The 20763-nt window shown below is 39.3% G+C and overlaps 1 protein-coding gene across 21 annotated transcripts in view; it reads left to right on the top strand.

Moving 5' to 3' along the window:
• Nucleotides 1-20763, top strand: part of LOC145276852 (aryl hydrocarbon receptor nuclear translocator homolog) — a 281732-nt gene that overhangs the window by 216281 nt on the left and 44688 nt on the right. The window lies entirely within an intron of this gene.

Here is a 20763-nt window from a genome sequence, read left to right on the forward strand (position 1 = left end):
TATTACCACTTTGATGTACTGGGCTACTATCAGGGACCTAAGTTGCAGGGGTACTATGTAGGGAGTTTAGCAGCAAGGTGTCTGTTCACATTATGCTTGAACTTCTGCATGTCAGTACAGCTGGGGAAGCAAGATCCCGGAGAAGAATTCCAAAGTCTAGCAGTTCTGGGGAAGAAACTATTAGAGTAGAAGGCTTTCTTACATCTAGGGATATCTACTTTGCTGCTTGTTGAGTTTGTCGGGGTTTGTAGTTCGTCAGAGCATCCACTATTAAAATACTTGCAAACAGGCAGAGGGATGCAACATTTCATTGATGGGACAGGGGCTGAAGCTTACATGAAAGTTCAGGACCTGATGGAGGTTGGCGACTCTCTTTTAAACACTGTTCAGGAGCGAGAGACTAGTAGCAGATGCACCAGCTCAAATGTGACAGCAGTACTCCATATATGGGCGAATGGTGGCACAGGTACAGATACTTTCAGGTGTAAGTAACTTTCTAGCACGGTAGAGAGAGCCCACCTTCTTTGCAGCAGCCTTGGCAACGATCCCGATGTATCTATTCCAGCTCATGTTCCCTGTGAACGTTAAGCCGATGAGGTTGAAGGAAGTATTTCAGGTAATGTATCTTTAGTCATAGCTATCAGTGGTTGGTAAGGTTTCATGTAATTATTAAAGGAAACGAGCTTTGTCTTGGCAGCATTGAACGTTACCATCCATTTTTTACTCCATTCCACTACAGACTGAAGGGCTTCTAGGGTTTCTGCCATTATCTTAGATATATGCTCATTAGTTTTCCCTACGTGCCTGTTATAGAGCGTGGTGTCTTCAGCAAATATACCCATCTCAGAGACAATTTTATCAGGTAAGTCATTTATGAATATCAGAAATAATAAAGGACCAAGAATCGATCCCTGAGGCACACCCGCATTTATATCATATTGTTTGGGTGTACGCCCATCGAGGACAACCTGGATTCTTCTCTCATTTAAGAAGGAATTAATTATGTTAAATATTTGTCCAGTAATACCATAGATTTTATTTTAATGAGAAGACTATTGTGCCATCCCCTGTCAAAATCGGTAGATATATAAAGGGCTACTGCCCTCCCTTCCTCTGCCTTATCCAGTGCTTGGTATATATGTTGAGAGATTACAGTTAGAATATCTGAAGTAGAATGGGCTTGTCTAAATCCATATTGAGTGTCAGACAGAAGTTTAGCAGCTGTAAAGTGGTGGACTAGAGCTTGATTAATTATGGACTCAAATATTTTGGCAAAAGGAGAGAGGAGGCTAATTGCATGAAAATTTAGTGGGTCAGTTCTTTCGCCAGAGTTTTTGTAAACTGGTACCACAGAAGCAGTTTTTCAGCAGTCAGGAAAGCAAGATTCATTAAGGCATTTGTTAAAGAGTTTAGAGAGAACTGGAACAACCTCAGTGGAGCATTTTTTTAATAGCACAGCCGGGATGAGATCAGGTCCACATGCTTTTGAGGTGTCTAGGTTTTTTATGATATCATGTACTTGAGAAGGGGTGATTTTCAGATCATCGTGGTTTTTATCCGTCGAGGAAAATCAGGAGGGAATGGTTTGCTGGGTCCAAGGTAGAGTTTAATGCAAACTGATGGGCTAGCATGTTAGCTTTCTCAGATGCTGTGCAAACAACCTCATGATTGTTGGATAGTGGGGGTATTGTTGATTGCCCATTATTTACTACACTGTTAGAGATTTTCCAGAAATCACAAGTTTCTAATTTCTGCACTCCAATGCACTTTCTGGTGGTTTCAGTATATTCACTCTTAGCTGTCGCTACTTCTTTCTTACAATTACTTCTAGCTTCTATAAACTTTTGTCTTTTTGTACAGGACTTATGCCGGATAAATCTACGGTATGCACGTTGCCTCTGAGCAATGGCAGCTGCACATGTAGAAGTAAACTATTGGGGAGAGTGGGGCTTGCTATAGAACTTCCGTGTAGGAACATGTGTTTCAATTGCTGCTTTGAACCATTCAGTAGTCTCATTTATGAACTGTTCTGCAGGAAGAGAAAAGATACTTCCCCATGGGGCGTCTCTGATGTGATCTCTAATGGCATCCCATTGTCTTATTGTAGTACTTTGGCGTTTGGAGTAATGGCTCTTCAACTTGGGGTCGAGAGTTTAGAGTGATGTTTATCATTATCACAGCATGATCAGCATTCCCGAGTGGGCAATGAGTATTTGTTAAACAATCCTCAGGAACTGTTGTCAGAAATAGATATAGAAGTGAGGCATGCTGATCTTAACGATCTGTGAGACGGGTTGGGAATGTTACTGTCTGTGTCAAGGAATGGGATATAGAAAAGTTATGGATGACACTACTACTTCTGTTAATGTAGTTAGAGAAACCAAGCTAATTCCTATGGTGGGCGTTAAAGTCACCAAATACATGTATTCGGGCACTAGTGTCAAGGGAGAGTGCTACAACTATGCCAGCTAAGACATGATTGATTATAGTACAGTCCTGGGTTGATGGAGAGTGATAAACAAAATACAGTTAGCTAACGTTACGTTATGTTTAAAGCATATGAAGGCCTGGTCACCTGATTCTAGTTTAGATTCCCTAGACATAGGGAGGGTGTTACAAATATAGACTCCAAGTCCGTGCATGTGTCTGTCAGAGTTTTATGATAAAGTCGAAGAGAATCAGACATGTTAAAGTGGTTAGATGGGATGAAGGAGTGCAAGTTAGTTTCACTTAGTGCTAAGATATCCGGGGAGTTTGCTAGGAAAAATGATTCGACATCCTCAAAGTTAGCTCTAAGTCCACGGATATTTGTAAATACAAGCCTCAAGATAGGTGGGGAATTCTCTTTAAGTGTGTGTCTGGTTTGAAGGTTTTTTTGTTTTTTTTGGATTGAGCTGTTATTTTATTTCATTTTGTAGTTTCAGATCTGGGGTGAGGTGCTATGCAAAATGGATGTGCATAGCCACCACCATGCAGCACAGGTAGACCATCAGCTGGTTCCTCATCTACAGGAATGTGGCCTCGGGAATGCTCACCATAGATGAGTGCATGGCCCCTTTCCATGCGCGGCATTGCACTACAAACATCCTGACATTACACAACTGATGATAGAGCAGCTGCTCTAAGCACTACCAAAGAGTTAGGGCTCTTGTACTCTAAGTCAGAAACAGCAACTAGCAAGTGTCAAACCAGTACCCTCAAGCCTGTTCGACAGCAATCCAATCATGTTAGCATATATGGTGAACAAGCACCCCGAAGAGGCCAAGCTATCAAGGAAAGGAAGGAGGCAAATGTGGGGGCGGCATTCATTGCCCTAGTCAGGAAACAAAGCTAAGCACTGGACATCTCTAATGAGTCCCTGCAGCCGCACCTCTGCTCCTGACTAATAGGCAAAGAAGGAGTATGGAAGCCGGACGATAGGCAGAGCCTATCTACTCCTTAAGCAGTTTAGGTTTGCAAACCGGTGATTTGATCAAGTCACCAGCTCTAGGGAGGTTGTCGTCAAGACTGAGGAGGCCTCCCTCCCCCATTTGGTGCCAAGAAGTATGAGGTCAGTGGCACAAGTTTACAAATCGGAGTTTTCCTTCTAGATGGATGACCTGACCAAATCTATGAGTCCATCAGCACCAAAAGGGTTTTCCCCGCACGTGGTTTCAAAGCCAGGTATTTCTATGCCCCTGAAGTGATAGTTTGGATTTATAGTATCAAAGAATTACTATCTGCTTCGAAGTTACAGTCCTCAGAATAGGATTAAAATTGGACGATGTGGTTACGTTTTGAATTGAGATATCTATGAGTATGGGGTGTAGATTAAGGGTGAATATCTACTAGGGTTAAGAAAAGATCAAATATGGTTTGTGGATTAGTGACTAATTAGAAATTATAATATAAGGGTTAGGGTGCGTTTCGAAATGTGCTTTAAGTGTTAGTTTTCATGTAAAGATAATCACCAGTACTTTATCCCATCTAAGTGAAAGAAAGATATAGTTGCTAGTTAATGTAGATCACTTATAATCTGGGCACAAACTGTGGCTAATAGGTATCTATTTTATAGATATTGTATAGAGTATAAATATAGGTTAAGCTAATGCATTCCTAGCAATAGAAATCTATAGATGTTTAGTATTTATCCATTTTTAAAGGGTCAGCCTACTAAAGTTTAGGACCAGAAGCTTGGGGAAAAGAGTAATTGGTTTTTTGTCCAGTTGAAACAGGAGAGATGATATACTTACAAAAATACATCATTTATATACAGTAAACGTCCAAAACTAAGTGACAAAATTTTAAAACCTAATATTTGTTAGAAATAACAACTGTGAAATTTTGACAACTGGTAGTCGTTATCATCCATAACAACATACTAACATTTGAATCATTTGCAAAGGATAGAAAAAGAATTGTAACAATTATTTATTTTCGAAAAAGAAACATCTAAAAATAAGCGACAAAATTGAGAAAAACAAATATTAGGTTTTAAAATTTTGTCCTTTAGTTTTGGACGCTACTGTACAATACAGATATATAGGAATTTGGGGAGGATTTAGGAGTATAAGGATTTTTAATGTTTATCATGTAAAACAGACAAGCAGGTGTCTTGGAGGCAAGGATTATTACAAATATTTAGAAATAACCTAAGTTATTTTAGTAACATACATCAGTAACAATATACATGTGACCTGTATAGGTCTTATATTTAAACATTACACTTTAGTCATAGAATGATAAATTATGATTTCCAAAAAGAGGGAAGCAGTATAAGTAAATAAGAGCAGGAAAACAGGGTTGGTGAATAAGCAATAACTTAATTGCTTCCTAAGCAGTAGTTTGCACAATTTAGCAGTTTTTGTATGGTTTTTTTTTTTTTTTTTTTTTTTTGGAAATATATTTTGTACTGTAATGCTTCTACTTCATCAAGATATTTCAGTCTGTTGGATCACTTTAAATCTGGACAGCTATTTACGTTTTGGTTGTGACGTTCACACAAGATCAATGAAAATTCTGTCTTTGAGTAGGATCACTGTAGATTACATTGGATAACAATCGAATTGTAATCTGATAGTTATCCAGTTCCTGAATCTGCTAGAATTTGGTAATAAGATTAGTTCGGGATCGATCCGGAATTACAATCTTACCCACCTCCACCAAAAAACGGGCTTAAATCAATAAGAAGCAATCCCTGGAACTATAGCTCTTTATAGCTTTTCCTTTCTTTTTTTTTTTTTTTTTTTTTACATAGGAGTCACCACTTACGGAGGCCCAGAGTGCACTCGAGGATAATGGTTAATGAGTCTACAGAAATCAATGGGATAATATCGTAGTAATCATTAGTAATGGAAATTTGTAAAATTGGATAACTTAAGGGGAACGGCTCATCAAGAATTTGTTTATACTGGACTTAAATATGACTAAATTGTAGTCAACTGGAAAGCAGGCAAATGGAAGAGAGTTCCACAGGCGTGCACTTCTAAAAAAGAAGCTTTGTTCATGGAATCTACATTTAGGTTTAGGCACAGATAAAGAGTGGGGGAAATTATTGATAGTGTTTTCAGCTAGACAAGTGTTTTTTCCTGAACGTTTGGCAAGGGGGGGCATTGATTAGAGCCCAGACGAGCATCTGCCATGAAAATAGTGATAAAACAGAGACTGGCTTGTAGCGCCTCCTCTGTGGGAAAGAGGTTGCGGGGAAGAGAAAAAGGCATCCCCCACTAGGCTACAAAGTCTATTTTGAACTCTGTCAAGGCAGGATAAAATCTTTCTAGCAGCTCCTGCCCAAATGTGACAACAGTACTCCATCTTTAGATGTACCTGGCTCTTATATAGGTGGAAAATTGCATCAGCAGTGAGATATCTACCATTTTTCCAGCAACCTTGGCAACGGGTTTGATGTACGTGTTCCATCTCAGATCAGGAGTAAAGGTCAAGCTCAGAAGCTTGTCAAAATATGAAGCCTCCCCAAGACGAGAGCCATTCATTTCAATTGATGCCAAATAGGGGATCAGAGCTTGATGATTAAAAGATAGAAGCTTGGTTTTAGATGCATTAAAATTAACCAGCCACTTCTTTCCCCATTGTACCACACGCTCCAGATCAGAGGAGAGAGAATCAGAGAGAACTTGGACATTTACAGCCTTTGATGTGCTGCCATAGATCGTAGTGTCATCATAAATATCTACAAATAATCTTAGGATGTGATTTGGAAGATCATTGATGTAGATTAGGAAGAGAGAGGATAGGCCTCTGAGCGACTCTGGAATTAATACTGTGAGCTTCTGATTTCTGCCCATCAACTCTTATGAACCTATCAGAGAGAAATGATTTAATAATCGAGAAAACATTTCCTGCTATACCATAGCTGGAGATCTTGTGAAGTAGGCCTTTATGCCATACCCTTTAAAAGGTCTTTGATATGTCAAGAGCAATTGCCTTAGAAAAGAAGGCTCCATTGAGAGATTCACTAATCTATGAGATATAACCGTAAGCACGCCTACTGTAGATCTAGCAGAATGGAAACCATATTGCATGTTACTAAAAAAGGTTATTTTTGCTGAGGTGGTTTACTACTTCTCCATTTAACATGGATTCCAGCAACTTACTCATGATGCACAGGAGAGACTTATTATTCTGTAGTAAGAGGAAGATGACCGATCACCTGAATTCTTAAATACAGGGCATACTGATGAGGTTTTCCAGGGTGTTGGGAAGCAATTCTCCTTAAGACAATGCTTAAACAGCCTTATGAGTAGGGGAACTTGTTCTGGTTGAAGGTTTTTCAGCACTATAATTGAAATGGCATCAGGGCCAGTTGCTTTACTGGAATCAAGGTTTTTGATTAGCTTGGCAACATCACACACAGATATTTGTATGTTGCATAGCGCATTTTCTGATACAAGAGGAAATACTAGGGATTGACGGCCTTGATCGCATAGGGTATAATTAGTTGCAAAGTTCTTAGCAAAAAGTTTGGCTTTGTCTGATGCTGACGAGATTACCTCAGAACCATTGATGATGGTTGGGATTGATCCTGTTTGTTATTTGCCAAAACTGGTGGGAACCAAGTCGCTGCTCAGCTACTTCGGACTTAACGAACTGAACATACAACTCTCTTGCATTCTTTATCACTCTTTTATGGTGGCTGCTGGCAGTCCTAGAATCAGCTTCAGATTGCGCACAGCTTCCTGTTTTTCTTTGATCCCCTCTCCATAAAGGTAATGCTATATTTTTAAAAAAATTTTCTCTGTATAATATGTGTCTTTACTCCCCTCTTCTGATGAAAAGCGTTTGGCTTCGAAATGTCATGGCCTAATAAGATTTCCCTATCCCAAAATATTGTAGTCCCTTTTGAACTGATAGCATAATAAAATTTAATTGTAAATTTTTTATTCTTTTGTTAACTAAACTTATTCTATAAAATTAGTTCATATTTTTTTATGTATTTATAATGTATTTTTAACCACATTTACAAACTCCCATTCTTATCTGAATTGATTTTAACTGGCGAGTCTACTCCCCATGTTATACAATAAAATACGATAATCAAATTTTGTTATGGGGACTTGCATTAAAAAAAACTTTAAATCTATTTAAAATTTTAACCATTCCTTAATCTGCCTTTAAAATAGATATTACTAAAAAAATGAAATTTATTTTATAGTATTATATTATTCCATTTCTATATTTCATGCTATCTACATGCTTGAAACTCTATTTTCCCAGATTTTTCTTGCATGTCATCTTGTTTGATGATGATATATAATTTGTAATATATTAGTAATAGTTAGCAATATATGTAATATATTAGTAATAGTTAACAATATATGTATAGATGCACAATAGAAAAATTGGAAATACGCATCTCTTTTCTAGCATTCATCACCTTTGGTAAATGAGTTTGTATGTTTTAAATTATTGATACAGAAATCAAAAATTATACCGTTTCAATTAAATAAAAGAAGGAAGTATTAAAATCAAAGCACACATTTGGCTCTTAAAGCAGATACTCCCTCCCTACCTCTTATTGCTCTCAAATAAACGCTAATCTTTGCACCTCAATTCATTCCACATGGAGACACTGGTCTTTTAGCTAGACCACTATGGGTCACTTGAAGAACACCAAGTTAAGTGCATCTATCTGTGTGGTGTGGAACCTATTTATGTAGATCTAGTCCCACCATTTCTTTTGTTTTCTTTGCTTTATATTCCCTTACATATTCAAGTAATTATTATTAATATCCTATTCATTTATTTTAAAACAAATAAGTTGCTAGAGCAGATTGATTCTCTCACAGTACTTGAAAGATACAATTTCTTGTAAATGTAAGAGAGGAACCTATCTCTAATCCAGTCGGGTTTTCAAACTGTGGCCCGCAAGTACAAGACAGGGGGTCCATGGCCGGACAGCAAAGACTTTTTATGGGTAATTTGATTTTATATATGTTTTTTAATCCAAATTTTTCTTATAATCTGTAAATGTATGTACCTAAAATTTTAATTTTGTCGTTAAATTTAAGCTCTTTCATTTAATGGAACCCCATCAGCACTGCAATTTTTAAATTTCGTCTGATATTCCAAATAATATTGAAAATTTTGACTGGATCAGAAATCCGTTTAATGTTGAAATAGCTGATAACATGCTCACATGAAATGAATTGGAAGAACTGGCTGAAATTTCATGCGACAGAAGTTTAAAAATCAGTTTTATGCAGCAATAAGTTTCAAAATTCTGGCTCACTGTAGCCTCCGAATATCCATTTTTATCTGAAAACGCAGTTAAAATTTTGTTACCGTTTGCAACAACATACTTATGCGAAGCAGGATTTTCAACACTGACCAATCTGAAAAACAAATACAGATCCAGACTTGCTCCAGAAAGTGACTTACGTGTATGTTTGTCAGTAATATCGCCAAGAGTTGACAGTTTGTGCAAAGCCAAGCAAGCACATCCTTCTCACTAAGTGTGTATTGAAAAATCTTACGTGTGTGTAATTGACAATAAAACTATTTGTTAAATACTATTGCTGTTTTCATTTAATATTAATATTTTAAGCATTATGGACTTTTCTCACTCCTAGCTATTAATATTGTTGTCACCAGAATAAAAATCACAGACGATTGATCTTCGGCCTATGGCTGATTAAAACTGGTGAGAAATGCATATTCCGCCTAGTCGTTATCATGCCACGGTTATCAGAAGAAAGGCGACAGAAAGTAACCGGACATTTTACTGCCGGAGCGTCAATTTCATAATTGTTTTAAAGGGGTCCCTAAGGTAAAGCCTGAAATATAAAGGGGTCCGCAAGTCAAGAAGTTTGAAAAACCCTGCTCTAATCCTATGCTTATCTATGTAGAATAGGGAAAAACTTTAAAGTAAGATATGCAATATCTTCATTCATGCAGAGGCGCAAAAATATTTGGTGTAAAAACTAGGTGCATGGTTACCCATCTTGGTGTGATGGACCCATAGATCTTGTCAGATCATCTATCTAAGAGAAAGAAAACTGAGAATAAAACTGGCGGAGAAAGGCCTCCTCAGTCATGGTCGACAGCCTTCCTAGAGCTGATGACTTGAACAAATTCCTAGTTTGCAAACTTGTTTAAGGAGTATATAGGCTCTGTCTATTGCCGGCTTTCACACTTTTTCTTTGTCTATTAGCCAGACCAGAGGTACAATAGCAGGGACTCACCAGAGCCACCTTGTGCTTGGCCTTGTTTTCTGACTAGAACATTGAATGCCGTTCCCCTATTCCCTATTTTATATTTCACTGTTTCTCTCAGAAACTGAGAAAATTGGGTTTGCTTGCATGCCACTTGTGCTCACATGAGTTATTTGGGCCGGACTTGTCTGAGAGGTTGAGGGTAACTAATTGACAGTTTGTCTGGCTGCTGTTTCCGACTGACAGTACAGGACCGTAGACCGACTGCTCTGTCATCAGTTGTATAATATCAGGATAATTGTAGTGCCATGTCGTGTATAGAAAGGGACTCTCTTGCTATATCTGGTGGGCTTTCACAAGACCACAACTTCTAGATAGAATTCAGCTAATCGGCCACTGTGTGTATACATGGTGTCAAAATCAGCCCACTTTGCTCGACACTCTTCCCCTAACCTGACATTAAACAAAAATGTAATGAAATGACGACGCAAACAAATATCACGAGAAAAGCCAGACAATCACCCTAACAAAATCAATTCACCTCCACCCTTGAGGCTCACTTTCACAAATATCTGTGGTAAAATAGATGATGTAGAGTCTTATTTTTTTGTAAACTTCTTGGATATCTTAACATTAAGTGAAACAAACTTACACTCTTCAATCCCCTCTAACTACTTTAACATGACAGGGTACCCCCCTCTTTGCTGTAAGGACTCGGATAGATATCTGCACGTGCTTGGAGTCTGTATCTGTAGCACCCTCCCTTAAACTAGAGAGAAAAATATTGAATCGGATGACTGGGTTTTTATGTGCTTTCGACTAACATTTCATCACTGCGTTAGTTACTTATATTTTCTCTGCTGTTTTTCCTCTCTTGTACTCTAATCAGTCATGTCACTGATAGTATAGATGCAGCACTCTCCTTGGATACTAATGCCCAAATACATGCGTTTGGTAACTTTAACGTCCACCATAAAAATTGGCTTGGTTTCTCAGGTTACTTTTTAGTAAACTCCTCAGATATCTTAGTATTAAATGAAACAGCTTACACTCTTCAATCCCCTTTAACTACTTTAACATGACAGGATACCCCCCTCTTTGCTGTAAGGACTTGGATAGATATATACACGGGCTTAGAGTCTATATTCATAGCACCTTCCCTTAAACTAGAGAGAAAAATCTTGAATCAAATGACCAGGCTTTTATGTGCTTTAGTCTAACATTTCATCACTGCGTTAGTTACTTATATTTTCTCTACCGTTTTTCTTCAAGTCAGGATTGTACCATAATCGCTCATTTCTCTGATAGTGTAGATGCAGCACTCTCCTTGTATAATAACGCCAAAATACATGTTTCCAACTGGCCTACCAGCTTCACTTCTAGATCTATTCGTCACCACACTACCTGAGGATTGTGTGACTAATGCCCACAGTCAACTTGGAAACGCAGACCACCGAGTGGTATGAGTTGACATCACATTTAAATCCCAACCTCAAGGTGAGGAACCATTGCTCAAAACAACAAAGTACTACAACAGGGCTGACTGAGAAGCCCATTAGAGAACACATCCAAGATGCCCCATGGACCGATATCTTCTCGCCTCCTGCTGAACAGTGTGCCAATAAGAAAACTGAATGGTGTCCATTGAAGCACATGTACGCGGAAATATTATAGCAAGCTCCCCCCCCCTACCATGGTTCACTACAGATTCTGCAACTGCCATTGCACAAAGACAGAATGCATTCCGCCAGTTTGTACATCATAAGTCAAATACAAATAGGCAGAAATTCATAGATGCTAGAAATCATTGTAAGAGAGAAATAAGAAAAAGGAAGCATACTGAAATAATCAAGGAACGCATAGAATTGGAAAAGATAACACTTGTGATTTCTAAAAAATTTATAATTGTGTAGTGAATAAAGGGCAATCAGTAATTCCTTCACTGAGCAACAACCAGAAGGTTGCATGCACGGCAATGGAGAAGGTGGAACTGCTTGCCTAGCAATTCGCCTCCAACTCCACCTTAGAGCCAACAAACAACTCCTTCCCAAATTTCCCTATGCGGACTGAAGCCACATTAGATGATGTAAAAATCACCCGTTCTTATGTCCGCAATATCATAAAAAACTTAGACACCTCAAAGGCCTGATCTCATCCCTGTATTACTAATTAAGAAATGTTCAACTGAGCTAGTCCCTATAGCTGAATCTTGTTTCCCTAATAGCTGGAAGAAAGCCTCTGTAATACCAGTGTACAGGAATTCTGGTGAAAGAACAGACCCTCTCATTTATTACCCCATTAGTCTCTTCCCCTATTCGTTAAAATCTTTGAGACCTTAATTAATCAAGCACTAGTTCACCACCTCACAAAAGCAAATCTTCTCTCTGACGAACAGGCAATGTTGTTCTACTGCAGATATTTAAATATTCATCTCTGAACGCATTTACCATGTACTGGATAAGGTAGGCGACGCCATCCCTTGATATATTCAAGGCCTTTGACAAAGTCTGGCACAAAGGGCTGCTAATGAAAATTAAACCGTATGTTATAACTGGACGTATACTAAATATAATTAGATCCATCCACTAGAAGCATACAGGTTGTTATTGACGGACGTATATCCAAGCAGCATAACTTGATTGCAGGAATACCTCAGGGGTCGATCCTTGGATCATTATTATTCCTGATATTCACAAATGACCTCCCTGATAATATTGTGTCCGAGATGGGTATATTTGTTGATGATACAATGCTCTATAACATGTATGAGGGAAGAACGGATGTACATAAATCTAAGTCAATGGTAGAATCGTTAGAAAATTATGGAATGGGGCCACAAATGGATGGTAACATTTAATGCTAGTAAAACAAAGCTGCTCTCCTTTAACAATTATAAGACGCCTCTCCAACCGCCTATATCGATGACAAATAACACTCTACCTGAGAATTCTACCTCCAAACTCCTCAGCCTAACATTTGCAGGCGATATAAACTGGAGCAAATACATAAAGGACTTTGCAAAGACTGCTGCAAAGAAGGTGGGTTCCCTCTATCGAGCTAGAAGACTATTCACACCTGAGAGTATCCTGTACCTCTACAAGGCCATCATTTGCCCATGCATGGAGTATTGTTGCCACATCTGGGCTGATGCCTCTATCACTAGCCTCTCCCTCTTGGATAGCATCCAAAAAAGAGTTGTCAATCTAACCAGTCCCACTATCAACTAAGCTCCAGCAATGTTGCATCTCTGTGCCCATTTTACAAATATTTAATGGAATATGTTCTGATGAACTCGTTGTACTTGTACCCCCTCGCCATACATATCCCCGACAAACCCACTTAACAATAATATCTCCCTCCTTCACTGTTGAGATCCCTAGATGCCAGAAAGCTTTCTATTCTAATAGTTTCTTCCCTTGAACAACTAGACTTTGGAATTCCCTTCCTACTTCCTGCTTCCCTGGTCGTACTGATGATATGCAAAAGTTAAAATGTTACATAAACCAACATTTTGTTAATCTTTCCTAGATACAGTCCCAAATAGTAGTCTTTTAAACCCAAGTGGTGATATGCCTTGTAAAGAGTAGACATGAGTAAAAATATAAATAAATAAAGCTGATATAGTGCACGTGTGAGTATATTTATCATACAAGTGAATGTTAAACATCAAAAATAATATACATGAAAAGTAATTATAAAATTCATGCTGAATAGATGTGGGAGGCTGGTATATGGATCTGCAGAATAGATTTCCACATAGGAGTCAAGGAGTCGGAGTTCGGAGTCAGAGATATCAAAGAAGTTGGAGTCGGAATTCTAGGAGTTGGAGTTAGAGTCAAACTTTTACCATCCGACTCCGCAACCCTGGTTTTTCGCTCTGTCGAATCGTGTTATTCGTTACCGTGCTCAATCTCTTCATTCAAGAATATATTTACGCATAACTATGTGAGGGAAGATTATTTTCAAATATTCTCCTAAACTGAAAACGGAGTAACGGACTTATATAAGCTAAAATGCTCGAGGTAGTTAAAGCCAACAAAAACAAAATAAAACAAAAGCATTGTTGAATTAAAAATAAATAAAAATACAGAACCTAAGATGCCACCCCCTACCCCTCAACACTACCCCTTCAGTAACCCGGCATAAACCAGTTAGGAAGACTAGCTCTTCCCTCTTCCTCGATATGAACTCGAGACTGCACGGTCAAAGTTTCCAAAGCTAAGTTATGCCATTTTCTATCTATAATTTTGAAATCCACCTGTCTTGATACCGCAAAAACTTATGTATTGCAGACATTATTTTCTATTCATTTATTGTTTACCAGGTTTGACTAAATTTCTGAGCATTTCAACTGCACTTATCTTTCTTTTGCTCTTTTCTTCTGTTGTTTTTTTTTCTCCAAATTATATCGGCACTAAACACTGGAAAATGCTTTTTCTCAGTAGTATGCATTATTTCTTAATGAGTCTAAACTTAGTACCCAAGCCAAATTGCTCTACTCTTAACCAGCTTTTAAACGGGTTCTTCCAAAGTAAATTAATACAAAAAAAAAAAACCCCGACCTCACAAATTGAAAGTTCCATTACGGTAACGTATAAAGGTAAAGCTCAAATGCTCAAATCATTCTCTATCGAGGTTAGATAAAGCCAAAAAGAAAAAAAATATATATTTACGCATAACTATGTAAGGGAAGATTATTTTCAAATATTCTCCTAAACTGAGAACGGAGTAACGGACATATTAAGTAGATATTAATAAGTCCTTACATTTTTATCTTATTTTTATTTTTCCCTATTTAATTTTTTTTTTTTTTTTTTAAATGGAGAGTAGATAATACACTGCGGTTGTGTTATCGGCAGCTCCAGTAACTCTTGCTTCTCCTTTTTGTCCCTCAGTCCTCATTTCCAATGCATGATTTTTCTGACAAAGGGTGAAGAAAAAGCTGCTTTCCAGGTCGGTAATACTTTGTGAACAGTAGCCTGAGATGTTGGAAATTTTTCTGTTTCTATGTCTATCCTTGTGACCACGTCACTAGTAAGGGTGCTGGAGGTAAACGTTTCATCTGAGCTGACGTTACCCGCCTAATAGTCAGGGACCCGAACCTTGGTTAACCACTAAGGAGGCTATCTTATCAGCAGGTGTAAAGTACTGGGGCTGCTGTATTGCCATTTGGTGAATGGATTCTGGACCATGCAGTAGTTTCTGGTGGGGCCTCTCGGTGCCATACTAGTGTGTAACGGCTTTACCTTATCATGTGCTACAAAAAAAAAAAAGAATTTCCTCTCTTTCTCTCTCTTACTTTGCCTCTCTGTCCTACTCTAACCAAGTTTGTCGACCTGTTCCACAAACTCCAAAAACTCAACATGAAATATCTCAAAAAAAAAAACACGAATAAACCTAGAACCCCATCCTCCTCCAACGTAGACCTCTACTACCATGTCTCCTTCTCCAACATCAGGGGTCTACGTTCCAACCTTCCAGAGGTTGAAACCCAATTACAGGAGACAAAACCAGACTTACTCTTTCTAAGCGAAACTGACATAGGGCCGACCACTTCCCTAGATGAGTTCATAATTAAAGGATACTCTAACTTGACATCTAAATCTGACCTCCAAGATTGCCATGGACATGGAATATGCGCCTAAATTAAAGATGGCTTCCCGTGTGGTAGGGATATCTCCAGAGAAGACCCTAATTTACTTATATGTGCTTCCGAGTTGCACTTGCTTACACCACCGCATTCATATTTGCTCTCTATCACCCCACAACAGCGGGGTTACTGTCCTTAAGAGTATATCTGAGAAAATTGACCTCATCCTGTCTGCTCATCCTTCGGCCACCATTCACATTTGCAGTGACTTCAATGTCCATAATGTGGAATGGCTGACCCACTCAAATAAGATGGATGATGAGGGGAGGTTCTGTCATGATTTTGCCATTGTTTATGACCTCACTCAGATTGTTCGCGAGTCCACTTGTGTGCCCGATACTACAGGTCAATATGCAAGCCTCCTAAACCTTTTTCTCTCAACTTCCCCTGAGCTATGTTCATATTCCGTTCTTTCTCCTCTAGGATCCTCCGACCACTCCGTCGTATCAGTTAAGATAAAAATGAAATGTAATAAGTCCCCAGACGTACCCCTCCACTGTACTGTATACCGATACTTCATGGCTGACTGGGATAGCTTCTGTACATTTATATCTGATCTACCTCTGCATTCCATGTTTAAAAAGGATGTGTCCTCCATTGTATCAGACCTGACCGAATGGTTAATTGTAGGCATAGACTGATTCATACCATCCAAAAAATTCCAACAAAAACCTACTAACAGCCAGCCATTGTTCTCCCCAAAATGTGCTGCTGCCATTGCGCACAGAAATCACTTTTTCCATAACTACCAACATAATAGATGTACTGAGACTAAAGCTGCCTTCAGGACTGCCAGCAACCACTGTAAAAGAGTAATAAAAAATGCAAGAGAGCTATATGCTCAGTCCGTCAAATCAAAAGTAGCTGAGCAGCGTCTTGATTCCCACCAGTTTTGGCAAGTAGCAAACAGGATCCTGAACAGATGCATGCGTTCTATCCCAATAATCATCAATGGACCTGAGGTTATCTCATCAGCATCAGACAAGGCCAAACTATTCGCCAAGAACTTTGCAGCTAACTCTACCCTCTGTGACGAAGGGCATCAATTCCCCGTATTTCCTCCTACAACAGACAACACCTTATCCAACATACAAATATCTGTGCACGAAGTCGCCAAACTAATCAAGAACCTTGATTCCAGTAAAGCAACTGGCCCAGATGGCATTCCAATTATAGTGTTGAAAAAGCTTCAACCAGAACTTGCCCCCATATTTACAAAACTGTTTAAGCGTTGCTTTAAGAAGAAGTGCTTTCCAACACCCTGGAAAACCTCGTCAGTATGCCCTGTATTTAAGAACTCAGGTGATAAATCATCCCCCTCTCAGTACAGACCAATAAGTCTCTTGTGTGTCATGAGTAAGTTACTGGAATCCATATTAAATAAAGAAGTCAGCAGAAATAACCTCCTTAGTGACATGCAATATGGTTTCCGTTCTGCTAAATCTACCGCTGATGTGCTAACAGTTATATCCCATAGGATTAGTGAATCTCTCGACAAAGGCTTCCTTTCTAGGGCAATTTCTCTTGACATATCAAAGGCTTTCGATAAGGTTTGGCATAAGGGCCTACTTCACAAGATTTCCAGCTACAGTATAACTGGAAATGTTTTCTCAATAATTAAATCATTTCTTTCTGATAGGTTCAAAAGAGTAGTGGTTGATGGGCAGAACTCAGAGGCCCACAATATTAATGCTGGAGTCTCCCAGGGGTCCATCCTGGGCCCAACTCTCTTCCTGATCTACATCAATGATCTCCTAAAACACATACTTAATTCCTTCGTTGACAGCTATGCTGATAACAGAACCATCTATGGCAACACATCAAAGGCCGTAAACGACAAACTTCTCTCTAATTCTCTCTCCTCTGATCTTGAGCGCATGGTACAGTAGGGGAGGAAGTGGCTGGTTACTTTTAATGCATCTAAAACGAAGCTCCTAACTTTACATCATCAACGCTCTGTTCTTCATCTAGCATCAATTGAAATGGATGGTTCTCGTCTTGGGGAGGCTTCCTGTTTTGACAAGCTCCTGGGTTTGACCTTTACTCCTGGTCTGAAATGGAACATGTATATAAAGTCTGTTGCCCGGGCCGCTGGGAAAATGGTAGGATCCTTGTATCACTCCAGAAGATATCTCACTACTGATGCAATTTTCTATCTCTATAAAAGCCAAGTACGTCCAAAGATGGAGTACTGCTGCCACATCTGGGCTAGAGTTTTAAAAAACAACCTATCCTGCCTTGACAAAGTACAAAATAGACTTTGTGGCTTAGTGGGGGATGCTCTCTTCTTTTCCCTGCAACCTCTCTCCCACAGAAGAGACGTTGCGAGCCTGTCTTTGTTTTATCATTATTTCCATGGCAAGTGCTCTTCCGAGCTCCAATCTCTGGTCCTCCCTCGCCAATCCTTCATGATAAACACCCGTCTAGCTAAAATCACTGTCAGTAATTTCCCCCACTCTTTATCTGTGCCTAAATCAAAACGTAGATTCCATGAACATAGCTTTTTTCTGAGAAGTGCACGCCTGTGGAATTCTCTTCTGTTTGCCTGTTTCCCACCTGACTACAACTTGGACGTCTTCAAGTCCAGCATAAACAAACTCCTGATTAATCGCCCCCTTAAGTAAGACGCTTTATCAAATCTCCAATACCAACTATTACTACGATATTATCCCATTGATTATTGTACACGAAATAACCCTTATCCCCGAGTGGCTTACGGGCCTTGATAAATGGTGATCCCCATGTAAAAAGAAAAAAAAAAAAATTCATTTTCTTGCAGGCTTTTCGACAGCATGGACAAAATTCAAATCCACACAATGTTCTTGTTCCAGTTCAAACAAGGCCGAAAAGCTGCCGAAACAGCTCATGATATCAATGATATGTTTAGCCCAGGAATCCCTAATGAACATGTGGAACAATGGTGGTTCAAAAAATTTTGCAATGGTGACGAGAGCCTCAAAGATGAAGATGGTCGTGGCCAGCCGACTGCGGTTGAGAACAAACATTTGAAAGCTTAATTGAAGTCGATCTTTGCAAAACCACACGAGAAGTTGCTGTTGAACTTGAGGTCGACCACTCAACAGTCGTTTGCCATTTAAACAAATAGGGAAGTCAAAAAAATTGGATAAATGGGTGTCGCATGAATTGAACGATAATCAAAAAATCGTCGCTTTGAGGTGTCTTCTACGCTCGTTCTGCACAACAAAAACAACCCATTTCTCAAGCAAAATGTGATGCGTGTTGAGAAGTGGATCCTCTACGACAACTGGCAAAATTGCACCAAAAAAGGTTATGGTGAGTGGTTGGTGGTCTCATCCATCACAGCTTCTTGACTGGGCAAAACGATTACAACAAAGTACTGCCAACAAATTGATGAAATGCACAATAAGCGTCCATTGTAGAGAAACAATACAAAAATAATACAAATGCAATTTTAGGTGCTGTCCCAGTTCGAGGTGGCACAGCAAACAAAAAGATTTTGTGTGACAGGTCGCTTTCGTTTTTTGTGTGTTGTCTCGTACGCATGAATTCGTTATCAGTTGGAAAAAAGAATACAAAGAAAAGTATGACTGCTGCTCTCATATCTAGAGGGGGTATGCATTGGCCCTCTACTTGGAGATGGGCGAGAGTGACAAATTGGACATTGAGAAGATAAAGACTATGTTAAAAGAAACAGTCATGGATGGTGCGTTCACAGCCTATAACAAGTTGATTTTGATTAGATGGACTGGTGAGCAGGTGAACATTTACGCAAATGACATCAGACAGTTGATCAGATCAGTTGGTGTCTAGGGAGTTTGATTGGAAAGGCCTGTAAAACTGGTGTTTGTTACAGGGTTTCCTAGTGCCGTTTTCATTGAACTTCAGCTGGCACCAAAAATTAAGGCTCTGACCATGGGAGACCTAGTAGCGAAAGCAAGTGTGTTGCTGTTGACTAGGGACCAAAGCTACAATGTGGTCTCAGTCATGAGTTCACCCAGTGGTAAAACTGCCCATCTTACCAAGAGCAGCCCTAACACTGGTGTAAACTGTTACAAATGTCACAGGGGATTGCAAGAGACATGGAACCCATTGCTACTGATGTGACAAGGTTGGACACTGGACTCATGACTGTTCAGGAAATGAACAAGGGGATGAGGCATCAGCGCCAACCTACTCCTTCACAAATATGTAAATGCGGCGCTCTCAAAAATTAGCATCTATGTTGATGCAATGCAATGTTCAGTGTTAACTGACACAGAATGCTTGCATATACTAGTAGATGTGAGTCTATGTCGATCCTGGAAGGATGAACGTTATGACTATTGGAAGCGCATCCGATGCATGCTGCAGCAGGGGAGTGGCCACCATTTCCACAAACAAAAGCGACAGTGTTAAAATCAATGTTCTGATAGTGCATGGTAAACCACTAGGATTTGATCTATTGTTAGGGATCAATGCAATAAAAGAATTGGGAGGCATTACTATTGGACCTACAGGTGCAGTTTAAATCGGCGATGTGTACTGCCAACAAATTGATGAAATTCATCAGTGAACTTGGCTTTACTGTTACATTTGACCATTGGACTTCACAATGGAGTGCCTGAATATCTAATTGTGCGGGAATCTGATCAGAGTATGATCAGAAACTTTGGATATGGATAGAAAAGGGTTGGCTTGTGCCATACCTGGAAGAAAGACGTGGATCTCCCAAGGAGTTAATTTTGTTGATGGCTGTGATTCAGTGGAATATGGCAAAGGTGAGGCCGATGGTGGACTACTGCGAACTTAACTATTATGGGGATGCATTCATGGTAAATGCAGATGTTTGTGCTGTAAGATGTGCAAATGGCGCCAAAAAGAGTCTAATGTGTCACTGTTATACAACAGCAGGAATTAATACATAAGTACGATTCCACGAGATGCTGTGGCCATACTAGTCTGAAAACTGATGGGAAGAGATACTGTCTGACATGTCTGAGGTTTGTATTAAACGTAACTTCATGAATCATCAGCAGAATGCTATCTCAGGGAGAAGCTTTGGAGTGCACAGCATCAACCTACATTGTTGAAATCTTTTAACAAAGATTTCATGCCTCATCTCAATTCAGGGAACATCTGGTTTGATTTGGACTAGAATATAAGAACCTGGAACAGTACACATGTGCTTGGATTTATCGTCTCAAGAGAGCACAGTGTCCTGTGGTGGAAGCGAGGAAATGTGATCCCAGAAGTCCCTCATATTGTCACATGATGAATCATATTGTGTAGAAGGCTTGTTGAGCACCTCTCAGTATGTGTCTAACTGCATGCAACATAATCAAGAGGAGAGCTAGTTTGATCACAAACTGAGATGACAAGGTGACAGACTCCCTCCCTACTTCAGCATATGATGCATGAGACTGTGGATTCAGTGAAGCGGAATGATCCAGTTTGTGGGAACTGCTGCATGGATGATCAGGAACTGAATGTATGCTAACAACT

Source organism: Euprymna scolopes, chromosome 5 (genome assembly GCF_053919585.1).
Source record: "Euprymna scolopes isolate OS-2025 chromosome 5, ASM5391958v1, whole genome shotgun sequence".
NCBI classification, from domain to species: Eukaryota; Metazoa; Mollusca; class Cephalopoda; order Sepiida; family Sepiolidae; genus Euprymna; species Euprymna scolopes.